At 41.8% G+C, this 12822-nt stretch overlaps 1 protein-coding gene across 1 annotated transcript in view; it reads right to left on the reverse strand.

The window, feature by feature from the left end:
• Nucleotides 1–12822, reverse strand: part of Gprk1 (G protein-coupled receptor kinase 1) — a 91887-nt gene that overhangs the window by 24986 nt on the left and 54079 nt on the right. The window lies entirely within an intron of this gene.

Here is a 12822-nt window from a genome sequence, read left to right on the forward strand (position 1 = left end):
TTGAGAGTAGTTCCATTGGTTTTTTTGCAAAATTTCCTTTCAGAGACATCCTTTGAAATTGAATTTGTGACTAAATGAACATCAAAATTAGAAATTTTAGCCGAAAATTTCTTGTCCGACCTCTTCTATTAGCTCGTTTCAGTGTGCAGCACCACCAGGGTGTCCACTAAAACAGGCAGGCCAAAAATCAGTACTTTTACGGTACTTTTTCAGTGCATTTCGTTGAAATTCAGTACGTTTTCAGTACTGCCACTTGGTGAAATTCAAAAAATTTCAAATATTTGAATTTTTCGCTCAAATTGCGATACAAATGACAAAAAAATTAACAAAATTCCGGACCTCCGTGCAGAATTTCCGCATTTTTTCAGTATACTTCCGGGCCGCTCTTAAAAAATCGGTACTATTTCCGGGCTTTCCAGAAATTCCGGACTTGTAAACACCCTGCACGACGCTGTTCCAAGATCCGCTGATTGACGATAAAAATTGAGAAATAGTTGAGCCGTACATAAGGACTTCCATGGTGAACTGTTCCGTGCGTCGATTCTCCGAACCGCGCCCGTTCATGCGCATAAACTTTAATGTTACCATGCACGCGGGGAGTCAAGTGCGGAAGAAGAAAGCACGAGCTTTTAAAGGGCCACTCCGTAGGTCAAACTCGAAATTGGACTGGCAAAATGGCGATCACTCCAACTCCTCTAACTTTGTGTCCGCGGTGCACTCGAGTTAGTCTATTTCCGCCTTCTTAACTGGAACCACCAACTTCGACCAGTTCAAGACGTACGTCAAATTTTTCACGAGAGAAGAAGGCGAGAACTACGAGAGAAATCACAAGAATGAGGGCAAAACAACGTTGCCGGATCATGTTATTAGATTCTAAATCACGTCTAACAACTCCGAAAAATTCCAAAACAATTTTTAACTTAAAATATTTTGTATACTGAGCGGAACGAAGGGGATGTTAGGGGAACTTCCCGAAATCCGCTCTCCTCCGGAAAATACAGTGATTTTCCTAAACAAAAAAATGCGAGGCATATCGTCCATCTTTGAAATTTAATTTTAATCATTTCAGTAGGAATTACTCAGTCATATATTTTGAATTTTTCGATGAATTCGTCGCCTACCTGGCATAAGGGCGTAACTACATTCGGCAATGGACCCTGTTCTCCATACAATGTAATGCTTTTCCGGGCTTATCTCAGTGTTTAGTTATGCCCTTATGTCAGCCAAGCGACGAATTGATGTGGTGGCGAAACATGGACAGGGTGTCTACTAAAACAGGCTGGCCAAAAATCAGTAATTGTCCAGTCCACTCCCAAGAAATTTAGTACCTCTTCAACAGAGAAATTCAGTACCTTATCAGTACCTCCAATTGACGAAAGTCGAAAATTTTCAAATATTTGAATTTCTCGCTCAAATTGCGACAAAAATGACAAAAATTCCGGACCTTTTCGCGAAATTTCGCACTTTTTCAGTACTTCCGGATCGCCCTTAAAAAATCAGTACTATATCCGGACTTTCCGGAAATTCCGGACTTGTAGACACCTTGATCATGGAATCTTGGGCCCCCTTTATAATTACCGCTGACAAAGAAGGTTTAGGTCCCACACACGAATATAAGGTCAGTAAGAGGGGACACGACAAAAAATGGGGCCTTGAGGGAATCTGAAGGGGGGGGGGGGGGGGGGCTGACATCCTTATACTAAAAGTTTCCGCAGCACGCAAAAAAGGATCGTCGACGAGACAATATTCCATGAGTGGAGTTGCGTAATAGAAGGAGGCTGTCCACGGCGGGGGCTGTCAACAAAGCAGAGAGGGCAGAAAATGACCTAGGTTGAATGAAACCTACATTTTAAACTTTCAGAGGGGGTATAATGAAAGACATGTTATGCACCGATAACACCCCGCCTGATCGCGCAAAAAAGACGAGGATGTTAGTCAAACGGACGAGAGTGAGGGGGGGGGATCCTGCGTGGGGGGCGGGGGGGGGGGGGGTTGATGAATTATTCATAGCTTGAAAACTTCAACCACTATTGAATTCTGGAATAGCTTCTTCATACTCTTTTTCAGTGCTTTTGAGCGACAAAGCACGTATGAAATATTAGTCCACTCAGTGTTTCAGGTTCCGACGGTGAATGGCGAGGGAAAATGAAAGATAAATAAAGAGAGGGATGAAAGCGGAATGCGAGGAAAAATCGGGGGAGAGGAATTGCGGAGAAGACGCGAGGAGGAAGGAGAGGATGCGGGGTGAGATGAGTTTCCGCCGTCGTAAAAAACAACCGGTGACCGAATACCCCCGGTTTGCGTCATTAAAAACTCGGCAACCGCTATTTTGCTACGTCCGTCCGGCTACATTATCGCCCTTGGTAAGCACGGCAGTGTGTACTCCGCGATGGAATTGCGACTCCACAATCATGTTCTCCGTAGCTGAGTATGAAGAAATGAGTGACAATGTTTACGGCTCCGTCGACAATGAAGTAATTGAATTACAGAGAAGAGCATAAGGGTACTAATGTATTAAAAACACTTAACTTACAAAACCGTAAATGCTTTTTTGATGGGTTGTATGCGTGGGTAAGCGCAGTGGAAAAAAAAAAAAAAACACATTGGATCTAGAGTCCAGACTCTTGAAAACATTGACAAGGAAAAATACTCTTGATTCAAGCGGATTTTTGCTTGAATCAAAACGAAATCCACTTAAATTAAGAGGCTTGGTTCTTGATTTAAGCTAGATTCTGATTGAATCAAGAGTACTTTTTCTTGTCGATGTTTTTAAGAGTCTGGACTCTAGATCCAATGTGTTTTTTTTTCAGTGTACATGACCGTTGACTCGCAATTATCACAAGTTACCATGAAGTTAGCGAGTAGAGGGTGCGGAGATCAACCACTTCGTCGCTCCTCTGACGTAAGAGCGTATCTCGATTTCCACTTGAGCCCTGAAAGCATGGAGTTATATGGAAAACAGGGTTTACGTAGAAATTGAGATACGCCCTTACGTCAGAGGAACGGCGACTTGAGCGAAGATTAAGCGATTAATTTAACTGAAATGCTGGAAAATTAGACGGCTGGAATCGAGCGAAACTGGAAACGCAGATCGCTCGGGTGTGTCGACGGCATGGGGCCCAGGGGGGCGAGGGACGGTGAAAAAGGGAACAGGGAAGGGGAAAGCTCTAAATTTTCAACAACATAAAGAACCGAATGAAGTATTATCAAGAAACTTTGGGGAAAGTTTGTCGTGCCCGGCTCTCCGAGTTGGCGAAAGAGCGGAAAACGGCACATGCTTTCTTTATAATGCGACAAAATAGTATGGGGAAGTTTTTCGCGGGGGTATTACGACGACTCCGAGACCCGGGCAGGAGCGACCACAGATGGCAGCGAGACCGAGAGGAAAAGGAAATCTCGATGCATTGGCGGTTTGTGCTTATGATTTTCTCAATTCGATTCCCGGCGGTGGCGGCTCGGATCGGTTTCAGCATCGGACTGTCGCGTCGCGTCGCCCGGTTTGTGTCCTCTTCACTACTCATTTCGTCGCTCCCCTAACATAAGGACGTATCTCAATTTTCACGTGAGCCCTGATTCACATGTAAATCCGTGCTTTCTGGGCTCATGCGAGTAACGAGATATGCCCTTACGTCAGGGGAGCGACGATTTCTCGTACTCGTGCCTCGCGTGAGAAAAGGCTGAGAGCGGAAGCAAGAGGCAACTCGATGAACCATCTCTCGCCTTTATTATTCTGCCCGGATCTTTCCGCTTTACTTCTCCCCCGCAAACCTCCGCTTCACGCTGCATGACAGGGACATACCGTCGTACTTCCCGGTGGAAAAATCGCGATATTTTGAAAGAAAATGCTATTTTTCTGCGATAAAATCGCTAGGATCCACTGGAAAAAAACCACATTGGATCTAGAGTCCAGACTCTCAAAAACATCGACAAGAAACAATACTCTTGATTTGATCGGATTTTTGCTTAAATCAAGAACCAAGCCTCTTAATTTGAGCGGATTTCCTTCTGATTAAAGCAAAAATCTGATTAAATCAAGAGTATTTTTTCTTGTCAATGTTTTCAAGAGTGTGGACTCTAGATCCAATGTGTTTTTTTTTTTTTTTTTCCAGTGTCGTAAACATTTGAGCGCTTATCCTCGATCTCGTCGCAATTTTAACTGTGTAAAATCGCATTCGATAAAAAATCGAAATTTCATGTCAATTTATCACGATTTGTTGATTGATAATATTGCGATGAATCGCCGTTGATACATCGCGATTTCATTGCAAATTTATGCGATGCAATTTTATTGCACATTTATGCGATGAAATCGCGATTTTATTGCAAATTTGTACGGTGAAAATCGCAATCGATCGCAATTTTTTATCCGATAATTTTGCAATGAATCGACAGCGATTGAATCGAGATACATTCTCCGATTAAGACAAAACTTATCGCGATCACTGATACTTCGGTAAAGCAAGAACACCGTATGAGCCTTCCGATCTTATCAAATTTTTCTTGATAGAACACACATTTTCACGGATCCGAAGCTTAAAAATATTTTTGTCCAATTTTTCGGACAGTTTACGTGGAAATTCAAGCTACAGTGCCTGAACATTTCGGAACATTAGATACTTGTAACTTTGCTCCAAACAAAATATTCATCAGAGGAAATTTGGCAACGTTTGAATATTTACATGGCGTTTTTCCTAAGTGAGGCAACATAGATCTAGCCAGGGTAAAACTCGGAAAGCAAGCAGCAGGGTGGCCGCTGACTTATAGAATTTCAATCCTTTTACTTCGCCAGGTCTTTCCTCGTCAATTTTGTAAAATCGCAAAGAGCTGTTGTCCTTCTATTTAGAAGTGATTTTCGGCAGTTTCGGTGGGTTTTCTGGTATATCCTAAATCCACGGGGGTAATAACCCACGCTTACAGTCAATGTCCCACACCTTCAGTCTGTAAATAAACCAGCCCCAAGTTTCCGCTATTTGAGACCATCATCAAACTCGGGTCGCCTTGTAGCGAATCGATTCCGGGACCTCCCGATCATAGGGCAAACGCTACGACCACTACACCACAGGAGGCCGACAACTGTACGGGTTCTGTATAATTCACTGGAAAAAAACCACATTGGATCTAGAGTCCAGACTCTTAAAAACATCGACAAGAAAAAATACTGTTGATTCAATCAGATTTAAGCTTAAATCAAGAACCAAGCCTTTTGATTTGAGCGGATTTCCTTTTGATTTAAGCTTAAATTTGATTGAATCAAGAGTCCTTTTTCTTATCAATGTTTTCAAGAGTCTGGACTGTAGATCCAATGTGGTTTTTTTTTTTTTTCCCCCAGTGTTGCTGATTTTTGAGAGTATCCAAAGGAAAAATCAGTGAAATATCCAATCGACAACACTCAACGGTTTTGTAATAAAAACACAATTTACGAGTGAAGATTCTGCATCCTAGAAATGTGGTTACTAGTTACGTTCTCCGCTCGAGAAACGACGAACTGCGCCGAAAGAAACCCGCTTCTCCTCGCCGATTCTAAAAACGGCCGTAATTAAAACTTGCGGGGGAGAGGGATGAAGGGTCCAAGTCCCGCGGTTCCAAGTCTTATTGTAGCCAAGAGTCCGCTCCAGACCGAGGGATGAGCAGGGCGCGTCGCTCAATGGAAAGATTCAATGGGAGAAGTTGGACAAAATTTGGAAACTTTAAAAGCTTATATCTTCAAAAATATGAAGCGGTGGGGATTAAAAGTGGTTCCGTTGTTTTTTTTTGTGAAATTTCCGTTCAGAAACACCCACTGAAATTGAAATTGTGATGAAACAGAGTGTCCACTTACACAGGTTGGAAAAAAAGCAGTGCTTTTGCAGTTCTTTTTCAGTACATTACCAAAAAGTTCAACACCTCCTCAACAGAAAAAGTCAGTGCTTTTCCAGTACCTCCATTTGATGAAATTCGAAAAATTTAAAAAATTTGAAGGATTAAAGGGGGTTCCGTTGTTTTGGTTGTGGAATTTATTTTCAGAAGCACCCCCTGAAATTGAAATTGTGACGAAACAGCGTGTCTACTTAATCAGGTTGGTCAAAAATCAGTACTTTTTCAGTATATTCCCAAATAATTCAGTACCTGTTCAACAAAAAAATTCAGTACTTCTTCAGTACCTCCATTTGACGAAATTCGAAAAATTTAACAAAATTGAAGGATTAAAAGTGGTTCCGTTGTTTTTGTTGACAGTGGAACAACAAAGATGAAAAAAACGGGAAACAAGGCTAAAAATACACAATTATGAAACCCGAGACGTTTCGACTCAACACTGAGTCATTTTCAGTCGGAAACAATAAAAAATTTTTAAAAGAAAAACGCTAAAACCTGAGCTCTACATGGTGGGGCCGGGATCTGAGAGAAAAAAAGAAAATTGATAACAAACAAGACACATCGATGCCAGCACCAGTAACCGAAAATGACCGATACGCTAGTTCACGATCCACACACAGATGGCAGCACTAACCAGTGAAACAATTAAGTTCAAGGAAAAGCCAATAGGTGCCGCTGGGGCGTCAACCTAAACCTGACTTTTTAAAAAGTGAGTGGTATATTGCACTAAGCCCGCTGATGTCAGTGCGGTTATTGCGGTTGTTTTTGTTGTGGAATTTATTTTCAGAGGCACCCCCTGAAATTGAAATTGTGACGAAACAGCGTGTCTACTTAAACAGGTTCCAATTTTTCGCTCAAATTGCGACAAAAATGACGAAAAAACGAGAAAAATTCCGGACTTTCCTGTGGAATTTTCGCACTTTTTCAATACTTCCGGACCGGCCTTAAAAAAATTAGTACGATTTCCGGACTTTCCGAAGATTTCGGACTTGTAGACACCCTACTAAAACCATTAAAATCTAAAATGTTTGCCAAAAATTTCATGTCCGACCTCCTCTATTACCTCGATCTACTGTGCGGCGGGGGCGAGGAGGAAGAGGAGAGGAGAGCGTCAAGAGCTAACGTCGTCGAGGCGATCGCGAGTGCAAGCAGTTCGAAATTTTCAATATTTACGTTGCGATGCTGTCGCAGCTTGAATTTTATCGCGGTGAAATGGGTCCTCGCAATTAAAAACGGAGCTCCGGGAGTCATCTTCTTCGAGTCGACTTCGATTAATTGCAACCCAGCCCTGGCGGTGCGCACTCCGAAGCGCGCCAAGAATTATCTCTCATCCCCTAAATTCAGCGTCCGCGTTAAGAACCTCCGGTTGTGAGTTACAAGGCGAGGCAAGCTGAAAAATCAAGATTGAGGTCTCGATGATCATTCCGGGAACTGTTATAGGGTTACTACGAAAGTTAGAAAATGAAAATATGGTAACACTTTTATACCAGGGTGTCTACCAAAACAGGCTGGCCAAAAATCAGTACTTTCTCAGTCATTTCCGAGAAATTCAGTACCTCCTCAAAGAAAAAATTCAGTACTTTTTCAGTGCTCCATTTGACGAAATTAAAAAAATTTCAAAAATTTGAATTTCTCTCTCAAATTGCGACAAAAAAGGAAAATTCTTTGGAAAGACTTTCTAACGGAATTTCCGCACTTTTTCAGTGTTTCCGGGCCGCCCTTAAAAAATCAGTACTATATTTCCGAAATTTCCGGAAATTCCGGACTTTTAGACACCCTGGTATTATACGCTTCAAAAAAGGGGGCATGACCGCAGTGCTTCAAAAAAAAGGGGGGACATTACCACAATGCTATAATAAGACGAAAACAAAAATGCAAAATTGTTAAATTATGACGCTTTTGTAACAATTGCTTGGTTATAAGGCTAATTTTAATTACAACAACAAAAAAATAAAATATGAGAGAAAAATAGGCAACGTGGGACACATTTTGACTGATTTCGGTTGAATTTTTTACTTTCTTTTAAATGCGATGCTATTTAATTCCGACAGTTTTGTCTCTGTTCCTCTCTCCACATCTCTCCCTATCGATCTTTTCTTCTAGGTGCGGGTTGATTAAAAATAAAATGGAGCACACACGTTGATGTTTGCTACGGCTGTATTAACACTGCCATTGCAAAAGATTTCAACGCGAAATTCATAAGAGAGGGCGCGGAACAGGTCGTAAATTCAGATATCATAATCAGCCGAGGACTTGGTTGTGTCAACGCCTTGAATGCAACTATTCGACCTCGACGGTTGCCCTCGTTGTATATGCGAAAAATTGAAGGCGCGCTGCGCTGTGTCTTTCTCAGAGCTGAGCTGAATACCATGCACAATATTGCCGTGCTAAGGAAGAACGCCGTATGAAAATTCGAGAGTTGCTAAATTTCCCTGGATAAAACATGCATTTTTGAGAAATATTATGCGTATTTTTCCTTGAAATTTTCAGACATTTTTGACACAATTGTGCGCGGACAAAGTTGCCTAAAAATTTTGGAAAAAAAAATATTCACAATTAACTTAGTACACGGAAAAAAACTTCGTGCGTGGGACCCGAAGTTTAGGTCATATGGATCTCTGAAGTTTTATTCGGATTGAGCATCCGAACACTTAAGGTTCAGCTGCTGAGGTTTGGATCACACATCTGAAACTTCAGTTTTTACATCTGAAGTACTTGGGTTTTCACACCCGAAAAACTTCGGTTCTCACATTTGAAGTACTTCAGATATAAGAACTGAACTTTCAGATGTGTGATCCGAACCTCTACAGCTAGACATAAAGTGTTCAGATGCTCAATCTGAAAACTTCAGAGATCCATATGACCTAAACTTCGGGTCCCACGCACGAGGCTTTATTCTCCGTGTAAATTCGGTTTTTATCGAAGGATATCTGGCAACGTCTGAAGACTCATACGGCGTTCTTCTTTAGCACGGCGGAATACCCATCGCGTTAAATTGCCTGAGAGACATTACCGCTCGGATGCAGCTCGGAAACTACCTTCACCGAGTGTTAGTTACATGTGAAATCGCCTACTTTCCGTCGGGCTCCAGAATAGCGTCAGACTTTGCATCCGGGAAATTGCCGAGAAGCCGGCAGGCTGAATTGGACGTATTTCTGTCAAACGGAACTACGTGCATTACGACGTGAGCCTTGTAATGCATGTATTCTTACGGGTCTCAGGGCCCGTGTCTTAGAGCACATAGTTCTGTTTGATAGGAATACGTCCGATTGCATGACCCTGGCAGGAGCGGGCTGCTGAAAGGGATGAAAGGACACGGACGATACGCCGGGAAATTGGCGGGAGGGAAAACTTAAATGATGTAGAAAAAAATGAGCCGGCTAACGCGGGAGATCCCCCATGAAATATGCAGCGCGACATTTAGAAAGGCCCTCGAAAATCTTTTGAGCGGAGCGAGGCGTTGAATTTTGAAGCGGGGTGCCCGGCTGGAAGTGTTGCGTCGTCTAGCTTTCGCTCAGCCGTTCCTGGTCCCGCGTTTTTCCGACCTTCGAACCGAACCGAACCGACAAACGATCCGCCTCGAGTTTCCTTGTTTGCCGACGGAATTTGCGTCATTTGCTATTCACACAATGCTCGAAACGAAAATATGCATACACAGAACGTGTCAAGTGGTAAACTCTTAACGATTTAACTGCGGGGAAACCATCATTGCCCCGCGTTGTTTGAACTCTACTCCGTGCGAGCTTGGGTAGTTCAATACATTGATTTCCTTCCGAAAGCCCTCATCCAACACATTCGAAGCATTACCTCCGCCAGGGAGGCGTCAATGATCGATTATAGATACTCTCCCGCTTGAAGCTGTGGTAAAGAATCGATTATTAAGGGCTTCGTTGCGGGCACCCTGTTTATCGATCCTTTTCCATGGGGTTTAAATGATGGATCAATCGATATATCGCAAAGCACGCCACGCCGCTGATTACCCCTGGACAACTATCTTAGCCTTAAGTTAGCCATTTAGGACTAAAAATGTCCGTCAAGAAATTGTTGGTGCAATTATGTCTGCACTGAATTTTAACTGATTTGAAGGTGGCTCCCAGCAGAGTTTCTAATTGGAGCTCTTATACCTTTTCTACGGTTTTCTGGATCAACTTTTAAGACATTGCATGTCCTACGAGAAAATTAACGAAAGTGAATAACAACTTTAAGGTTTTGGTATACGGCTGTGAGACGTTTCCTGATTGTTCACTTTTTGGTCATTATATTATTTTTCTCTATCTTTCCCCGGTTTTTCCTCGCCCTTTTCCTCGCTTATTTTTTCCGATTTTTAATGGCTGTTCTCATACCGTAGCACATAAAAGTCGAACCTCGATAGCCCAACAACATTGATAACTCAAAGAGAACCCCTAATTTCTCCCGCAAAAAGGCCAAAACTGAAGACCTATCACAAAAAATTTCACCTTGATAACTCAAAGTGTTCTTATTTTTACCTCAGTAGTGCACGGTTTCTAGTAGGTTACCTCAGTAACTCGAAGAAGGCCTCGTTAATTCGTAGAGATTTATCGCATTATTTGACTGCTACAGTCAATTTTCCCATTGATTCTCTACTCCAAAAAACAAATAGTGTAAAACATGCAGTTTTCCTTCAAATAAACCAGGTTCCAGCCCCGGTTGGGCGTGGAGTAAACTAATAATAGCTTCTTCATTTTTTACTTCAATTTGCAGTTGACTTCAACCTCGATAGGCTCACTTTTTCTCGTTGTCCTTCTAATGAAAGCTATCGTAGTTTCACTATGCAATTTATGGGTATGATAAGAGAGTATGCGAAACAAAAAAGAAAATCCTGTTTGAAGCTAAACTGAAAATCGAATAATTCACGGTAACGTTCGGTTACTGAATCAAAGTTGGCGGCGGAAGAAGAATCTTTTTGATGACGATGGTTGTTCCTTTTTTAGTAGCGAGAGTACACAACCTGTGGGTGCGGGAGCGCAGACAGCGAGGGCAAACAAACCAACCTTATCTCGTATCTATTCGGGTCAGGGTCATCCATGTCTAATTAAATTCCTCATAGCTTCTTTCAGTTTCAGTGGCGCGTGAAGATGGGCACAAGATCGGCGGGCCGACTATTGAAAGTTTAAAACAGTACAATAAGACATCGAAATGTGATATTTTACATGGTCAATATTGGGATCATAGGATTGATTATATTGAAATTTATAGACAAATAAGACAAAAGGAGTATGGAGCGATCCTATTGGTTGAACTGGGTGGCTCCTACAGACTAAGGGAGAAAATGATGAACTAAGTATAGGGTCTCTCGTGAGTTGCCTTTAGTTAGTCTTTTACCTATAGTCCGTTAGTCCTTTGTCCATTGCAACCACTAACTTCGACCAATAGGATCCCTCCATATCCCTTTTGTCTTCTTTGTCTATAGCTTTGTCTATCAACTTCAATCATCGGCCTACTGTCTTGTTTTATGGACATAGATTCAATAATCGGGCCGCAAGTTTTCCATATTCATCGGCCACGGAGCACCGATCTGTCGAAAGTCAATTATTAAAAAAATTCTGAGATTAGGTAGAACCGTTGCATCTATAGGTTAAACACTATGGAGGCATCATAGCGTGGACCAAATCTGACGGAAGTTGGAATTGTTGGGAATGGTTTGAATGGAAAATAAGATGTTGAAAATATTTACTCGCAGTTCTTACAAAGGTGAACAGAACTGCACTGGGGGAAAAAAAAAACACATTGGATCTAGAGTCCTGACTTTTGAAAACACTGACAAGAAAACGGACTTTTTATTCAATCAGATTCCAGCTTAAATCAAAAGGAAATCCGCTCAAATTAAGAGGCTTGGTTCTTGATTTAAGCTTAAATCTGATTGAATCAAGAGTATTTTTTCTTGTCGATGTTTTTAAGAGTCTGGACTCTAGATCCAATGTTTTTTTTTTCCAATGTGAAGTTTTGAAGCATACGATTATCAGCTGAAATACTTCTATCTTCTCGTCGCTCCTCTCACGTAAGGGCGCATCTCTATTTCCACATGAGCTCCAGACAGCTTGAAGTTATACGGAGAACAGGGCTCACGTAGAAATTGGAATAGAATTGTATTCCTACTCGACGGAGGTTTTTCTTTCCTTTATTTTTTGACGGGGAGCACTGAGTAATTGTCCTCAGAAAAGAAGTATTGTTCGACTTTAGAAATAAAGGCGTAGTATGAAAACAACTTCTACCTCCTGATTGGAACGCATAGACTCACGCTCTCAGCAGCCGAGACATGAGAGGTATCGATAACTGCGATAAAGACAAGCGCAACATATGTTATTACCAAAAATTGAGCGGAAAAAATCAATAGAGAAACGGGGGGTCAGAGTTGTTGCACTAGAGCTCAAAGTGCTGACACTGTGCAGCTTTATATCTTCGTATCCTCGTTGCCTGTCCCACTCTGAATCTGAGAGAGCGAGAAACCTCTTCCGTGCAGTTCTGCGCGCATTTAAGCGTGAATTCAATTCGTTCAAATCGGACTTGGAGCTGAGAACAAAATTAAGAATGCAAGCGCCCTCCCTTCACCAATACTGCCGCGCTAAGAAAAAACGCCATAAGAGCATTCGAATGTTGCCTGATTTCTCCTAATAAAAGATTCATTTCAAAGGAAGTTTATGCATATTTCCCCTAGAAATTTTCAGATGTATTAGATCAAACTGCGAACAAAATTGTCTGAATCATTGGAAGGAAAGAATGGAGAATTTTCCCAGTAAATCCGCGTTTCATTACAAGAAACATACTTAAATTCCGTTTTAATGATCGGAAAGTTCAATCACCTGAGCCGGGAAGTTGAGTTAGCCATTTGAATCTAGTTCAGTTACTTTTGACGTAAACCACGTATCTCGGTTTACGACGTTGTAAACTTCCTGCATACTTCAATTTATAAATGAAAAACAACTCAACACCAATTCCTCAAAACTTCCG

Source organism: Bemisia tabaci, chromosome 5 (genome assembly GCF_918797505.1).
Source record: "Bemisia tabaci chromosome 5, PGI_BMITA_v3".
Lineage (NCBI taxonomy): Eukaryota > Metazoa > Arthropoda > Insecta > Hemiptera > Aleyrodidae > Bemisia > Bemisia tabaci.